Source organism: Impatiens glandulifera, chromosome 2, assembly GCF_907164915.1.
Source record: "Impatiens glandulifera chromosome 2, dImpGla2.1, whole genome shotgun sequence".
In the NCBI taxonomy this organism is placed as follows: domain Eukaryota; kingdom Viridiplantae; phylum Streptophyta; class Magnoliopsida; order Ericales; family Balsaminaceae; genus Impatiens; species Impatiens glandulifera.
The window spans coordinates 18695503-18713720 of record NC_061863.1 but is presented as its reverse complement, the minus strand read 5'-3'; the positions used below and the strand labels follow the sequence as shown (position 1 = coordinate 18713720).

Sequence of the window (18218 nt, the reverse complement as noted above, 5' to 3'; positions counted from 1 at the left end):
TATTGAGACTCACGGAAAGAAAAAGTTTTTAAAAACAAGAATGACATTGTCTCCAAATCTCTCCAAGAGAGAGTAGGATCCTTTGATGCCTACACCCCAAGAGCGATTTGAGATGATGGTTGTCATCACCAGGGGGACAGCCATCAACTGGTCGTATGTCCTCTTCACTACATTAACCCTAATGGTCACAATGCCAAAGAAGCAGCACATTTGCTTTTCTGTGCAACTAAGTAGAGTGCTAGAGCACCTACATGTCAATTTGGGAACCGCTAATAATATTAATACCAGTAGGGTGATGACCATCAGCACTTTTGGCAACTATATCCTTAGAATGAAGGTTGTCAAAGAGTCCAAGAAGGACTCATCTGTTCAGCAATTAAGTGGTCAGTCGACCACTATGTCTTTGCGCTCGACTACTCATTGTAGCCATGTCTCAACAAAGAGAAGAAAGTTGAGGGCTGAGGAGTCGGAATCTAGTTCCAACAGTCTAAAGCGTTTTGCTATTGGAGAGACAGTTGAAGTTACCTCAAAGGTAAAGAAGACAAAAGTGGAAGAAATTCCTGCTGAAAAGGTACCTCTTTTCACTGCCCTTGTTTTTCCTTCAGTCGTAGTGCCTGATGAGATCCCTGTTGTGGGACAAATTGAAGAACCAATGTCTATTGAGCCTGCCGGTCCTATTGCTGATATACTTGTTGAGGAGACGTCTCCTAAGATATCTTCTAAATCTGCTAAGGCTTAAGTGCCTATTATTGTCTCTACTGAGGGACCAATTGAAACACAGGCTGCTGAGTTAGCTGGTCTTATTGTTGATAAATTTGAGGGGAACTCTGTTGTTTCTCCTACTGAAGAGCTGACCAAGGAGCCTGATATTCTGATTGATGAAACAACAGTTGCTCAGACAGCGATTTCTAAGTTAGATGCTCCCATTGCTAAAGAGTCATATAATGTGCTTGTCACTGTGAATTTTGAAATAGTTGTAGTTCAGACAACTGCTGGTTCTATTGTAGATCAGTCGAAAGCAACATCTCCAAAAGTTTGTTGGCTCTATCTCTGGCACGTCTCTAGTATAAATTATAAAAAATGTTCAAGCTTCAAATGGAATAATTTTCAGGGAATCTGTCCCTATTGCCAAACCTGCCGAAGTTGCAGGAAAAGGTAAAGAAGCCTCAGTCGAGGAATTTGAGCCTCAATCGATGGTGAGGCAATCGATTGACCTCGTCATGGAAGAAGTGGAGGAAGCTGCTTCAGAGAGGCTTGAATTATTTGATGAGTGCAGCGGCATAAGGCTCCACAAGCTGTACTACCAAGTCATTAAAGGTGCAAATATGACGAAGTTGTGCAAAGAGTTATTCAAACTGGAGAAAACAACTCTCAAATGGGCTTGCACAGAAGACATCCAGGAAACTTTCAAGAGAAGAGAGTTAATAGAAACAATCGCCAAAGGGTGTGCTTTATTTCCTATCATTAAACAAAGGGATACAAACTATGACCCTAAGGAGAAAACAACCTGGGTGGATGGCAGAATGAACAAACATCTTCAACTGATATTGGAATCTTATAGGTCAACCACTCTAAAATTCATCCATGGCACCGAATCCTCCAAAGCTACTGAAGAGAAGATGAGGGAGTCTTGGACAGGGCTGAACTGTCCAGATGTTGAAGAGCAGCTGCTCTTCGTGGAAAGATGCCTTTCGCTGCCGTTGAGCAGCAAATCCCAAGTATTGAAGAGCAGCAGCCTCTCCCTGCTATTAAACAATAGCAACCTCTCTCAAGTGTTGAGAAGGCTAAGTCTCCTGTTGCTGAACATACGAGTTTCAAAGTTGCCGATGAGCACATTTTGTCTTGAGCAGAAGTCGTCTGTTGAGAATTCAACAGTAGTCCATTCCAAATTCCAAGAAGACGTCTTCTGGAATTGCTCATCAGATCTCTTCTCCTGCTTTAGAGAAGAAGCGCTCTCCTACAGTTCAGACAATTTCTTATAACAAAGAGCAGACATTTGAAGAAAGAAGATCCTCCCCAAAATCCAAACTTCATACTTCTTCTTCAAAGCATAAATTTGTTCCTTCCAAATCCTTTCACTCTAAAGAAGTGACTGGATTCATCAAAAATGTCTGCAAACAAATTCAAGGAGAAGACGACGAGTCTCGGGCAATGATAAATTTGCCTTGAGCCTCTTCTTCCGACAAGAACTCAGCATCGTCTGAAATTGAGCTAAGTATTCGAGTCCCTCCTCTTCGCTCTTTCCTAGCATGTTCTCATCTAAAGAGATCGAATTCTTCTTCCTCTAAGGAGTCCTCTCGGGGAACAGTTGACCTCCAAAATTTCAGCATAGAAGCTTTGGCGCCTATGCAACAGAGCATTGAAACTATTTTCGGTGAATTGGAGCATCTAAAGGAGCAATCTGCTTTGAATTCTAAAGCAACAGTCGACGTAGTCTCGGCGCAAACTGAAGCTCTCAAATATATATCGAGGACTTTTATTGAAGTGTCAATAATTCGGAATTCGATAGTTAGGATGAATACTACTCTGCTCAGGAACAACGTCGACCTTCACAATGAGACAAAGTCAACATTCAAATCATTAGGCTTTCATCTTCTTGAAATATCAAAGTCTCTCAAGACAGTAGATGCTGAGAACATTGAGGTTGCTAGTGCAACAGTCAAGCGAGTTATGGATAATGCTTTAGATAAATGCATTCAAGCTGCTGAAATTGTTGTTGATTATATTAAAAAGGGAGAAGGTAGTAGTCGAAGGGGCAGCGGCCGAGGGGAAAGAGATGGTTGCAGTCGAGGCACTCAAACCAAGAGGAAGCCAGACCGCGGTGGAGGACGCGGATGAGGCAGTGGTGGAGGAAGAGGAGGAGGCTTAAGTGGAGGCTTGGAGAAACTCCTTTTCGGCAAAAACTGCCTCGGAAAATGAAGCTTAAAGGCTGCTAAAGCTTCTGAAAAAAATGGAGGACTTTTCTTTATTTACTTGTACATTTGTATTTTTGCAAATATTTTATTTACAATTTTATTTCCTATCATGCACTTAACTAAGTTTTATCATCATAAAAAATGGGGAAATTGTTAGAATAAGCTAAATAAAGAAAAAAATAATTAATTAAAGAAATCATTATTTAATATTAATTTTATTAATCGATTAAAATAAACTTAGGTAAAACTAAGTTTAATATTATACGACGTAGTTTTGATGATGACTAAGTGAATAAAACTAAGTTGTGTAAATATCTATGCGCAGGTACAGCTCAAAAAGCGTAAGTAGACGTAGACGTCTCAGTGCGTGCAGACATCCTAGTCTCAAGATGCGTGGTTAGACATCTTAGTACAAGTGGACGTCTCAAGTTGAAGAAGCGCGAGCATACGTCTTGCTTCAACAGACGATTTGGTCTGAAGAAACGCGAGCAGATGTTTTGCTTCAATAGACGGTTTGGTCTGAATAAGTGCGAGCAGACGTCTTGCTTCAACAGACGATTTGGTCTGAAGAAGTGCGAGTAGACGCCTTGCTTCAGTAGTAGTCTGAAGAAGTACGAGTAGATGCCTTGCTTCAACAGTAGAGTTTCAGTAGTAGTCAGAAGAAGCGCGAGCAGACGCATTGGTTCAATAGTCGTCTGAAGAAGTGTTCTGCTTATTTGCAAAGCTCATCAGCATAGTGGACAACATAGTTGGTTATAAGCAGACTTCCTAGTTATCTTATTACAACTACTACCAAGTTCTCAGCCATTAGAAAATTTACATGTATTTACAGATCATAGTCGACCGTTGCCTACATATTAACATCAAATTACAACGTCAAATCCCTGAACCTATGAACGACATACCCCTGTATTTCTGGTACGGCGGATCTCCGAATTTCTAGATTTTAGGTACGACATATCTTTTCCAGTCATTTCACAATCCAAGATTTAGAGTCGATCATTGCCACACTTCACTATAAAAGAGATTCAGATTACAATGGTGATTCCCCGGTTCACACAAGCGATATTATAGTTAAGAATTTACATAGTCAATGAGCTCTACATTCGTACTCTCTTTCTAACTGTAAAAAAAATATATTGTATAAGTTGAGAGAATATTAAATATTATAAGTTGAACATAAAGTTGTTTGTTCAACAGAGTGAGTGCTAGGAGTTTAGAATAGGCATCTGTTAAGTCTTTAGTTTCTGACTGGGTTTGTATAGACTCTATATAAACCAAAGTCTTCTAGTGGAATCCTTCTTGAAACAGAAGAAGGGGTGACGTATGAGTTTGATCTCCAAACATTCATAAAACTCTCGTGTTATTTAGTTTCTTCATCTTACCTTCTTGTATCTGCCGCTTCAAATCTAGTAAGCATTTCCGCAATTAAATCATTTCAAAAGCTTGCGACGATTTCTGTAGAATAGAAATAAGTTTTAAGTCCCTAACAGGATTAAACCGAATTGAAATTCAAGATTAACTCAACAACATTCAACCCCCTTATGTTGTTTTATCTAATCCTAACAAGTGGTATTAGAGGATGCGGGAATGTAGTCATCGAAGGGGATACAGCCAAGAGGGAAGAGATGACTGCAGTCGGGGCACTCGAACCAAGAGGAAGCCAGACTGTGGTGGAGGACGCGGAGGAGGAAGTGGTGGAGGAAGAGGAGGAGGCTTAAGTAGAGGCTTGGAGAAATTCCTCTTCGGCGAAAAAGGCCTCGAAGAATGAAGCTTGAAGGCTGCTAAAGCTTCCAAAGAAAAGGGAGGACTTTTCTTTATTTACTTGTACATTTTTATTTTTGTAAATATTTTATTTACAATTGTATTTCTTTTCCTGCACTAAACTAAGTTTTAACATCATCAAAAATAGGGAAATTGTTAGAATAAGCTAAATGGAGAAAAAGAAATAATTATTTAAAGAAATAATTAATTAAGATTAAATGTAATAATTAATTAAAATAAACATAGGTAAACTAAGTATAATATTATACGACATAGTTTTGATGATGACTAAGTGAATGAAACTAAGTTGTGGAAATGTCTATGCACAGGTACAACTCAAGAAGTGCAAGCAAACGTAGACATCTCAATACAAGCAGACGTCCTAGTTTTAAAATGTGTGGGTAGACGTCTCAGTGCAAGTAGATGTCTAAAGCTGAAGAAGCGCGATCAGACGTCTTTCTTTAACACACGGTTTGGTCTGAAGAAGTGCGAGCAGACGTCTTGCTTCAATAGACGATTTGGTCTGAAGAAGCGCGATCAGACGTCTTACTTCAACAAATGGTTTAGTATAAAGAGGTGCGAGTAGACCCCTTTCTTCAGCAGCAGTCTAAAGAATTGTGAGTAGATGCCTTTGTATTAGCAGCAGTTTGAAGAAGCGCGAGTAAACGCCTTGCTTCAGCAGCAGTCTGAAAAAGCGCGAGCTAACATCCTATCATCAGCACAGTGGACAGCAGAAGTTGTTATAAGAAGACTTCATAATCATCTAATTACAACTACCACCAAGTGCTCAACCATTAGAAAGTTGACATGTATTTACAAATCAGAGTCGGTCATTGCCTACATCTCAACATCAAAGTACAACGTCAAATTCCTGAACCTATGAACGGCGGACCCCTGTATTTCCAATACGGCGGATCCCCGAATTTCTAGATTTGAGGTACACCAGATCTTTCCCGGTCATTTCATAATCCAAGATTTAGAGTCGACCGTTGCTACAATTCACTATAAAAGAGATTCAGAGTAAAACGATGAGTCCTTCGGTTCACACAAGCGATATTATAGTTAACAATTTACATAGTCAACGAGCTCTACACTTGTATTCTCTTTCTAACTATAAAAAGTATACATTGTATAAGTTGAGAGAATATTCAATATTGTAAGTTAAATAGAAAGTTGTTTATTCAACATAGTGAGTGCTAGGAGTTCAGAACACACATTTGTTAAGTCTCTGGTTTCTGACTAGGTTTGTATAGGCTCTATATAAACCAAAGTCTTCTAGTGAAATCCTTCTGGAAACAGAAGAAAGTGTGACGTAGGAGTTTTATCTCCGAACATCCATAAAACTCTGGTGTTATTTAGTTTCCGCATCTTTTCTTCTTGTATTTGTCGCTTAAAATCTATCAAGTATTTTTGCACTTGAACCCTTTCAAAATTTTGCGACGATTTGTGTATAATAGAAGCAAGTTTTAAATCCTAACAGGATTAAACCGAATTGAAAGTCAAGATTAACTCAACATCATTCAAGCCCCCTCTTCTATTGTTGTATCCGATCCTAATAGTAACTATAATGATGTTGTTGTATCCGATCCTAATAGTAACTATAATGAAAAGTGGTAAGTTATACAATTATTAATGCAAGTTTAGTAATGAAAAGAGAATTCAACATAAAAAAAATAAAGTGTTTATGCTTTGTATCATCATTACAACCAAAAATATGTTTATAGGTTCATTCATAAACACTTTTTCACTATACTGTTGAAAAACCGCAAATAAGTTTCTAGATACAGAAAGATATGTCTAACTAATATATAAAGAAAATTAAGACCTCCCATACTAAGAGAGAGCAATAATTGGAAACAGTTTTGTATCTAAACATTAAAATAACATTAAATATATTCTAAAAACATTGAGATCTTTTTAAAGAAAAGGCAAGACCATGATTTATATTGGCTTCTCTTTGAGCTAGCATGAGTTCATAAGCTGCAGATATTATTCGGTGGGTTCCCTTTGCAATGATAGAACTCATACAAAAACATCTAATGCCACGTCCTTCAAGATTTTCCTTGAATCATACCTATTTCTCGTATGCTTCTGAAAGATCCATTTAATTATAAGCTACCAAAATATTCTGAAACTATGTAACTAAAGTGGTCAGTTATATAATTATCAGTGTAATTTTAGTAATAAAAAGATAATCAAACATAAAAATAAAGGGTTTATTCTTTATATAATCATCACAACCATAAATATATTTATAGGTTCATTTGTAAACACTTTTTATTTATACTTCTAAAAATCGTCAATAAATTTTTGGATACAGAAAAATGTGTATGGATGAGATACCATGAAAATTGAGACCTCACACTTTGAAAGAGAACAATATTTGGAAACAATTTTGTATCTAAACATTAATATGATATTTCAAAGATTTTAGAGACATTAATATTTCTTTTAAAGAAAAGGTTAGACCTTGATTTGTATTGGCTTCGCCTGAAGCCAATATGAGTTCATAAGCTACAGATATCACTTTGTGGGTACCCTTTTCAGTGGCAGCAGTCATACAAAAACATCTAATGTCATGTCCTTCTAGATTTTTCTTGAATGATATTCATTTCTCATATACTTCTGGAAGATCAATTTTGTTATAAACTACCAAACATGTTCTGAATCTATGTTACTGTATTGAAAAGTGGTCAATTATACAATTATCAATGCAAGTTTAGTAATGAAAAGAGAATCTAACTAAAAATAAAGGGTTTATGCTTTGTATCATCATCACAATCAAAAATATATTTATAGGTTCATTCGTAAACACTTTTGCATTATAATTTAAAAAACCGCCAATAAATTTATGGACATAAAATGTGTTTGGCTAAGATACAATAAAAATTGAGACCTCCCACTCTAAAAGATAACAATATTTGGAAACAATTTGTATATAAACATTAATATGATATTTCAAAAATTTTAGAGACATTAAGATTTCTTTTTAAACAAAATGTAAGACATTGATTTATATTGGCTTCTCTTTGAGTTAGTATAAGTTCATAAGTTGTAGATATTACTTTGTGGATACCTTTTCCAGTGGTAGCACTCATACAAAAATATCTAATGTCACATTCTTCAAGATTTTCCTTGAATGATACACATTTCTCATATGCTTCTAGAAGATCCATTTTGTTTTAAGCTACTAAACATGTTCCGAATCTATGTAACTATAATGAAAAGTGGTTAGTTATACAATTATCAACGCAAGTTTAGTAATGAAAAGAGATCCAACATAAAAAAATAAAAGGTTTATGCTTTGTAACATCATTACAACCAAAATATATTTATAGGTTCATTCGTAAACACTTTTGCATTAAACTTCTGAAAACCGTCAATAAATTTCTAGTTACAGAAAGATGTATCTGACTAAGATACAAAATAAAATTGAGACCTCCCACTCTAAAAGAGAGTGATATTTGGAAATAATGTTGTATCTAAACATTAAAATGATATTTCAAAGATTCAAGAGACATTAAGATTTCTTTATATAAAATGTAAGACCTTGATTTATATTTGCTTCTCTTTGAGCTAGTATGAGTTCATAAGTTGTACATATCATTTTGTGAGTACCCTTTCTATTGGCAGTAATAATACAAAAATATTTAATGCCACGTCCTTCAATATTTTCCTTTATTGATACTCATTTCTCATATGCTTCTAGAAGATCAATTTTATTATAAGCTACCAAATAAGTTCCAAATCTATGTAATTGTAATGAATAGTGATAAATTTTACAATTATCAATGCAAGTTTAGTAATGAAAAAAATAATCTAATATAAAAAATAAAAGGTTTATGCTTTGCATCATCACAGAAAAAAATATGTTTATAGATTCATTCGTAAACACTTTTGCATTATATTTCTAAAACCGCCAATAGATATTTGGATACGGAAAGATGTGTCTGGTTGATATATACAGAAAATTGGGACCTCCCACTTTAAAAGAGAGCAATATTTGGAAATAATTTGTATCTAAAGATTAATATTATATTTCAAAGACTTTATAGATATTAAGATTTCTTTTAAAGAAAAGGTAAGACCTTGATTTATATTGGGTTCTCTTTGAGCGAGTATGAGTTCATAAGGGCAGATATCTCTTCGTGAGTACACGTTTCAGTGGCATCACTCATAAAACAAATCAGTGCTACGTTCTTCAAGATTTTCCATGAATGATACTCATTTCTCATATGCTGATACTCATTTCTTATATGCTTCTAGAAGATCCATTTTGTTATAAGCTACCAAACATGTTCAAAATCTATATAACTATAATGAAAAGTGGTCAATTATACAATTATCAATGCAAATTTAGTATTGAAAAGAGATTCCAAAATAAAAATAAAAAGTGTATGATTTGTATCATTATCACAGCCAAAAATATGTTTATAGGTTTATTTTTAAATACTTTTGAATTATACTTCTAAAAATCGTCAATAAATTTTTAGATATAGAAAGATGTGCCTGGCTGAGATAAAATGAAAATTGAGATCTCCCTCTCAAAAGTTGAGCATTATTTAGAAACAATTTTGTATCTAAACATTAATATGATATTTTAAAGATTTTAAAGATACTAAAAAAATATTTAAAGAAAAGGTAAGACCTTTATTTATATTGGATTCTCTTTGAGCCGGTATGAGTTCATAAGCTGCAGTTATCACTTTTTGGCTATCCTTTCTAGTGACAGGACTCATACAAAAACATCGAATGCCACGTCTTTTAAGATTTTCCTTAAATTATACTCATTTCTCATATGTTTCTAGAAGATCCATTTTATTTTATTTTTGGAAAACGACTTATTGCCATTTTATTAAAGAAATAGATTCATTTTTTATAAGCTATCAAACTTGGTGTTTTAGAAAGCTCTGGATTTAACAATTTCAACTCAAGCCGAACTGCATCATATTCGTATTATGGTTGTTTGGATGAACCATCAACAACTTGTACCTAGTTTTCATATTGGTTATAAATAAGCAGCAACACAATATGCTAACAGTAATAAATATGTAGTATCAATGTACCAGAACAAAACATATTTTTGTGTGACGAAGAAATTCATGGCCTAAACCAAAACCTCGGTGAGCTCCCTCGAGTAAACCTAGCAAATTTGCGACAACCATTGATCTATTTTAATCAAATGAAATAACGACTAGATTTGGATGTAAATGGTCAATTTTTGTCTAATCTCATAATAAACCCTAAATTCAATTATAAAATAGAAGTTTGAAAATGGCTCAAATTCAAGCCATTAGGAAGAATAACATTTATTTATCTTACCTTAGAAGTCAAGTTGAGAAAGTTGTGAAAAATGCATGTGTTGTGCGTGACCATTATCCCCTCTGAAAATTATATAAAAGTTTTATTTATTAAAGGAGATTAGAAAGTAAGAAACTCTCTTTGTCATTTCATCAAACACTTGGTATCATACAACCATCATGTCACTCCTTCGATCATTCTCATCTCTCCTCTTCCTCGTTGTCTTCATCGCCACTGTCGTCTCATCGGTGAAAGAAGACGATGCACTCACCGTCTACGATGTTCTATAACAGTATATTTTTTCGGTAGATCTTCTACCAAAAAGTGTAACAGGATACGAGATCAGTCGAAACTCAAAAAAACCAAGATGTACCTGAAGGATACTTGTACTTATAGTGTGGAAGGGTAGTAGAAGACAGCGTGAAGAACACCACATTCTCTGATGAATCAATCCCATCTCCTCGCACTACCGGCTTCTGCATGACTTCTCTCTCTAATCAAAACCTAGATTGAGTTAAACGTTCAAAATATTCGGAGCCCCGAAACCCGTGAAATCTATAAAATAACCTGGATTAACCTAGTGGGCGCGTATATGACACCTCCTATGTTCTACTTTAAGCATTATTTTATATGTATAGATTTCTTTATTCGTCATTGTTGCACCAAAGGTTGTAGATCGAGTGACATTTTCCTCGGATAAAAAATCTATTTTTGTGTGCAACTTTATAAAATATTAATCTAAACATTACATTAGTTTTAACAATGTAGTTATTTCCCAATGTTGCAATGAACATATTATATATATATATATATGTATATATATATATCTTTTTTATTTTATCTAAAAATTTTAATTATTTGTAATAACTTTAATAAATAAACTAGTAACAAATTTTGCATTAACTATATATTTAATATTTAAATCGATAAGAACATATACTACACTTGATCTTAGCCAAAATGTCGAGAAAGGTATTTAATATTTATGATAATCACGGATCTATATATATTTAATATATATAATAATCACCAACCATCTTTGTATTTTTTTTTTACTTATCCACCTAAATGAATTTACTTTTTTCATTTTATCCACACTATTCACTTTTTTTTTTATATTTCTTTTAAAAGATATTCATGATCAACATTAAGAATTTTAAGCACTTCATAAGTAACTATATATCTATACTCTATCTCTCATTTATATATAAATAAAATTATTCTTATTCTTATTTATATATATATATATAAAAAAAATGGAGGTTATTCTTATAAATATAAATGAGGCTTGTCCAGAGATGTCATGTTCATGGACCTTATTATCATGGTCATCATCATGCTAATGTTCATGGTCAAGATAGACATTGGAGTTAGTTATCATGGATTATGTGAAGGACAACACCATGGATGGTAAGTGATAGCAATAGCGTAGGTGTTGTCACAAAAGATCGGTAACTCTTCCACCTCAATGCCAAAATCCTCTAGTTGTTGTTGAATCCACAATAACTGAGCACAGCAGTTGCTGCAGCAATGTACTTTGCTTCTATTGTAGACGTAGAAATGGACATCTGCTTTTTGCTAAACCAGGAGATCAAACGATCACAAAGGAACTAACAAGTTCCACTAGTGCTCTTCCAATCGATCTTACAACCTTCATAGTCTGCATCAGAGTAACTAATTAAGTTGAAACTATAATTATTCGGATACCACAGTCTAACACATTGAGTTCCCTTTAAATATTTCAAAATACGCTTAGCAGCTACGTAATGAGATTGTTTAGGATTAACCTAAAATCTTGAACTAGAGGCTATTCTACAGCGTCGTTTAATTCGCTGGGAGGCCAGTGGCACAGGCCTTTGTTCGACATTACCGGTAAAAGCATTGATTCTAAGCCTTTCCTTGATCAGCAGTGGAAATCTTCCTTCTCTTCTTGTTGTCTGTCTGGTCTCCGCACACGTCGACAACAAACAATATGTTAGGTCGGTTGGTTGTTAGATAAAGAAGGGAGACGATTATTCCTATGTAAGTTGTTATGTCAACACTTTGACCATCTTCATCTTTATCTAGCTTGCTTGATGAGCTCATGAGTGTCGAGGCAGTTGAGTAGTTCTCCATATTGAATTTCTTCAGAAGCTCCTTGGTATACTTTACTTGATTAATTAAAGTTTCAGCTTCAAATTGTCGAACTTGAAGACCAAGAACGTCAGCTCACCCATCATACACATCTCAAATTTATCATGCATCAGCTTAGAAAACTTCTCACGTAATTTGGGGTTAGTTCACCCAAATATGATATCATCCACATAAATTTAATAAGTAATATATGTGAATCTTTCACAAATCTAAAAAAGTACTTTATCTACTAGTCTAGCTTTATTTCTCAAAACTAAGTCATCTTCACTTGGTTTGTTTCTAAAATCCATCTAGTTCCTATTACAGGTTGATCATCTAGTCTTGGAATTAGATTCCAAACTTTATTTCTTTCAAATTGATTTAATTCTTCTTGCATAGCATTGATCCAATGTTGATCAAGCAATGTTTTATCAATTTTCTTAGGCTTAATTTGAGAAATAAAAGCAGAGTTTTCAAATTCATCCATTAGTTGATTTCTAATTCTAAGAGGTGCATTAGGATTACCTATTATTAATTTAGGTGGATAGTTTCTATTTCATCTGAAGTTCGGTCCTAGAGGGTCAACTGTATGATCAACTGTTTCAGCAGCATCTAGAGTGTCAGCAGCCTGCTGACTTTTAGTCTGGCTTTCTGGTTGAACTTAACTAGATCAATTGGCTGATCAACTGGATCAGCTGGATGATCAGACGTGTTGTTTCTGATGACCTGAACTTCATCGTCACTATCAGATTGAAGATTAGCATCTTTCAACCTGTTAGCCACTTCAATAAATTCTTTCGAATTACTTTCAACAGATTCATCAAAAACAATATTGGTAGATTTTTCAACAGTTAATGTTTGTTTATTAAAAACTCTATAAGCTTTGCTTACTGAAGAATATCCTAGCATTATGCCAGCATCTACTTTGGCCTCAAAAGTAGTCACATGAGTTTTGTCATTGTTATGAATAAAACATTTACAGCCAAATATTTTAAAATATGAAATTTTAGAAACTTTTCCATAGAAAACCTTGTAGGGTGTTTTATTAAAATGTTTATTAATCATTGATCTGTTTTGAGTATAACGTGTTGTGTTAATAGCTTTTGTCCATAGCTTTTGAGACACACCAAAATCAGCTAGCATTGACATAGTAGTTTCCTTTAGTATTATGTTCCTCCTTTCAGTAACTCCATTTTGATGTGGGGTTTTAGCACTAGACAACTCATGTCTAATACCAGATTCCTCAATAAAAGAAGACAAACTTATTTTGTGAATTATGTTCCTCTATCACTTCTAACCTTTATAACACTTAATATTTTTCATTTTGTAATCTTCTAATGATTTTTATTAAGTTTTCAGCAGTTTGATCCTTAGATGCTAAGAAAATAACCCAAGTAAATCTAGAAAAATCATCAATTATGACTAGGTATATCTTATTCCCCCTAAACTTGTTACTAGAATTAGACCAAAAAGATCCATGTGCAATAATTCCAGACACCTAACGGATTGGATATTCTCTTTGGTTTTAAAAGTTGATCTGACATGTTTGTCCATCTGACAAGAAGGACAGACTTTATCTTTAGAAAACTTTAGTTTAGGTATTCTAGTTACAAGATCTTTTGAATAGATATTGTTAATTGTTTTAAAATTTAAATGATTTAATCTTTTATGTCATATCCAATTTTGATCATTTTTAGCCATCATGCAAACAAGATCAGACGTCTTAGACTTCCAATTCATCTTGTATGAGTTTCCTACTCTACTTCTTGTCAGCATGGTGTTTCCTAGCTGATCTTTAACAATACATGCATGTTTTTGAAAATCTACAGTGTAGCCGTTATCACACATTTGACTAATACTAATCAAGTTATAACACAAATTTCCTACTAACAACACGTTATTAATAGTAAACTTACCATGGACAATCTTATCCTTACCCAAGGTTTTATCTTTGCTGTTGTCACTGATTTTCAGTCCTGTGCACTTTGTTATGTTAGTCAGCAACCGGTTGTTGCCTATCATGTGTCTGGAGCAGCCTCTGTCAAGATACCAAACAGATTCCTCCAGGCAGTTGTCTTGTTATACTTACATATATACATATTTACAGCTTTGGTACCCAGCTTTATTTGGGTCCATGGTTAATTAGTCCATTGGGATCCATATTTGGGTTATTTTATGGATCTCTCATTTTGTGTTGTCAATAAAGCGTATGACTTAGGCTTGGAAGATGTCTTCCTACCTACTAATGATCCCTTAACCTTAGAAGATGATTTTTGATGAAAACATTTTGACTTTCTGTCAAAGTTTTGTTTGCAGGAATAGTTGACTGTCCGCTTCTCAGGCTTGAGCCAGCTAGAAGTTGGCTTAATATATTTAATATCATCTTTTAAGGTTAAGTCTTCATGGCTTTGCTTAGTTTTAGTGTCAGTTAGATTACCCTTGACAAAGCTTATGGGTTTAAGCTTGCCTTTTATTGGGCTCAGCCTTTTGTTGGACTCATCTGGAGAGCTATTATCAAATCCTATACCATATTTACATATGGAAGGCCTTTTCTGCATAATCATCTGTGTAAATCATTTTCCACATTTTGTCCTAGAACTAATCACGTTGTTCAATCTTTTGCTTTCAGCAGAAAGAGTTTTGATCGTTTATTTGAGATTCTCATTCTTAAATGAGAACTCATTTAATTCATTATTTTTTAAAACTTCAGGTTTAGAGTTTTGAGATGAAAAGCTTGTATTGTCATATTTTTTTTTCAAATTTATTTCATTAAAAGAGTCTGATAATTTCTTGTAATCAATGACCATGTCATTGAGTGTAGTGATTAGATCATCTCTCGTGAAATCGTCAGAAGAGAAGTCAAATACCTCAGTGTAGTCAGCCATGAAACATTTGACACCTTCATCTTCACATTCGCTTGATGAGTTGTCATATGATTCACTGTCAGCCCACTTGCTTTTGCTTTCCTCAGTCAGCAGAGCTTTTTGTTCTTTTCTATTTCTTCTATCAGACTGCTTCTCGTTGTTCCTCTTGGGTTTTTTACAGTCAACCTTGAAATGACCTAGTTTATCACAATTAAAACATTTCAAGTTAGCTTTTGATTCATCTTTATTATTAAATCTATTAGAGTTAGAGTTGGAATGGTTCTTCTTCAAGAATTTACCAAACTTCTTGATGAAGAATGATATTGCATCGTTGTTAATCTGCTCGGTAGACTTTGCAACTGTCGCGGCAGGTGGCTCTTCAACAGTCACTAACGCCTTTGTGATGGCCGACGTATATGGCTCATTTTCATTCCTTGAGTTTATTCCAAACTCATAGGCTTTCACATCGGCGAATAAGTCGTGAAGCTCAAGCTTGTTGAGATCTTTGGATTCTCTCATCTCCATCATCTTGATGTCCCATTCTCTGAGAAGAGCTCTCATAACTTTAATAGCAACCTCTCTATTGATGTAAGTCTTTATCAGAGTGGAGAGTTCAATGACTATGTTGCTGAATCGTTCATCGAATTCAATAATTGTCTCTCCATGACGCATCTTGATGTTGTCAAACTAATGTGTGGCAACCATCAGCTTATTTTATTTGGTTTGGCCGTTGCCTTCACAAAGTTGTGTCAGCTTCTCCCAAATTTCTCTAGCAGTAGAGCATGAATTGATCTTACTAGACATGTTTTTGTCCAGCATCTTATAGAGAATATCTTTGGCCACATTGTCTAGATTGGCCTTCCTTTTATCTTATGCAGTCCACTCATGTCTTGGCTTCTCCTTCATCTCAAGAGCACCACTAGTTGAGGTTGTGTCTGTCTGGATCTTCATCGGCCCATCGGTGATGACATACCGCATATCATCATCTTGAGTAGCTAGATGAGCTTGCATCCTAATCTTCTAGGCAACATAGTCTTCCTTTGTGAACATAAGGATTTTGTTTAGGAGAGACATGATTCAGATGTTTGAAGTTGCTTGATAATAGAAAGTTTGTTCTAATATCAATTGTTATGATCGACTACAACAATAGAAGGGGGGTTGAATATTGTTGTACTAACCTTGACTTTCAATGCGATTTTAATACTGTTAGAGATTAAAATTTGTTTCTATTCTTCGATAAATCGTCGCAAGCTCTTGAACGAATTCAAATGCGGAAATGCTTTATAGATTTGAAGCGGTAGATGCAAGAGTGGAAGATGCGGTAAGGAAGATGCGGTTAGATGGCTCATTTTCATTCCTTGAGTTTATTTCAAACTCATAGGCTTTCTCATCGGCGAATAAGTCGTGAAGCTCAAGCTTGTTGAGATCTTTGGATTCCCTCATCTCCATCATCTTGATGTCCCATTCTCTGAGAAGAGCTCTCATAACTTTAATAGCAACCTCTCTATTGATGTAAGTCTTTTTCAGAGTGGAGAGTTCAATGACTATGTTGCTGAATCGTTCATCGAATTCAGTAATTGTCTCTCCATGACGCATCTTGATGTTGTCAAACTTCTGTGTGGCAACCATCAGCTTATTTTATTTGGTTTGGTCGTTGCCATCACAAAGTTGTGTCAGCTTCTCCCAAATTTCTCTAGCAGTAGAGCATGACTTGATCTTACTAGACATGTTTTTGTCCAGCATCTTATAGAGAATATCTTTGGCCACATTGTCTAGATTGGCCTTCCTTTTATCTTATGCAGTCCACTCATGTCTTGGCTTCTCCTTCATCTCAAGAGCACCACTAGTTGAGGTTGTGCCTGTCTGGATCTTCATCGGACATCGGTGATGACATACCACATATCATCATCTTGAGTAGCCAGATGAGCTTGCATCTTAATCTTCTAGGCAACATAGTCTTCCTTTATGAACATAAGGATTTTGTTTAGGAGAGACATGATTCAGATGTTTGAAGTTGCTTGATAATAAAAAGTTTGTTCTAATACCAATTGTTATGATCGACTACAACAATAGAAGGGGGGTTGAATATTGTTGTACTAACCTTGACTTTCAATACGATTTTAATCCTGTTAGAGATTAAAATTTGTTTCTATTCTTCGATAAATCGTCGCAAGCTCTTGAACGAATTCAAATGCGGAAATGCTTTATAGATTTGAAGCGGTAGATGCAAGAGTGGAAGATGCGGTAAGGAAATAACACAAGATCTTTATGGATGTTCGGAGATAAAACTCATACGTCACCCCTTCTTCTGTTTCTAGAAGGATTCACTAAAAGACTTTGATTCGTATAGAGACTATACAAACTCAGTCAGAACTCAGGACTTAACAGTTGTCTGTTCTAAACTCTTAGCTATTACTCTGTTGAAAAGACAACTTTCTGTTCAACTTACAACTCTAAATATAAACTCAAATAGTGTAATAAATTAAATCTCAGTTTATACAATGTAGGCTTAAGAGTTTAGAGAGAGAGTAAGAGAAGGAATAATTTTTAGAAGTTTATTCGGTAATGAACTTGTTAATTCACTAAATTGATTCAGAACTTCTAGAATTGGTTCGTCATTGTACTTTGATAATCTTTTATATTGAAGTGTAGCAATGGTCGAAATTGATTTTTGGATTGTGAATTGACTGGGAGGATTCGTCGTACTGAGAATCTAGATATTCGGGGATCCGCCGTACCGGAAATACAATGATCCGCTGTTTATAAATCCATGGATTCGACGTTTTACTTTGATGTCCTTTTGTATTGAGATGTAACAACGGTCGAAACTGATACGAAGATACATGTCTAATATTTAAATAATAAGTTTTGGAACTATTATACATTTATTTTATTCAAACTAGTATGTAGCCCGTGCAAATGCACGAGTAATGATATAAAATCAAGAAAAAAATTACGGTTAAAATGTGATAGCATTTTTATTTTACTCTCACATATATATCAAAATTAACCACAGCTTTAGACCCGGTAATAAGGACATTTTGAAAATTAAATATCAATATATAGAGAGATTAATTAGTTAAAAAGTTGAACTTATGTTATTAAAACATCTCGCGTTCATCAAATTTGGTGTTGAATTTAAAATATAAAGTCTTATTATCCTAGTTGGTTATAAGGTTGTACTTGTTTTGTTATGTTGCAAGTTCGAAATATATTTATAGCATTTTTTTATTTTATTTGTAATCGTTTTAAGTTTATGGGT

The 18218-nt window shown here is 34.5% G+C and overlaps 1 pseudogene; it reads right to left on the bottom strand.

The window, feature by feature from the left end:
* Positions 1-10859: 10859 nt before the first annotated feature.
* On the bottom strand, positions 10860-10956 carry LOC124928355 (annotated as a pseudogene).
* Between the last annotated feature and the right edge of the window lie 7262 nt (positions 10957-18218).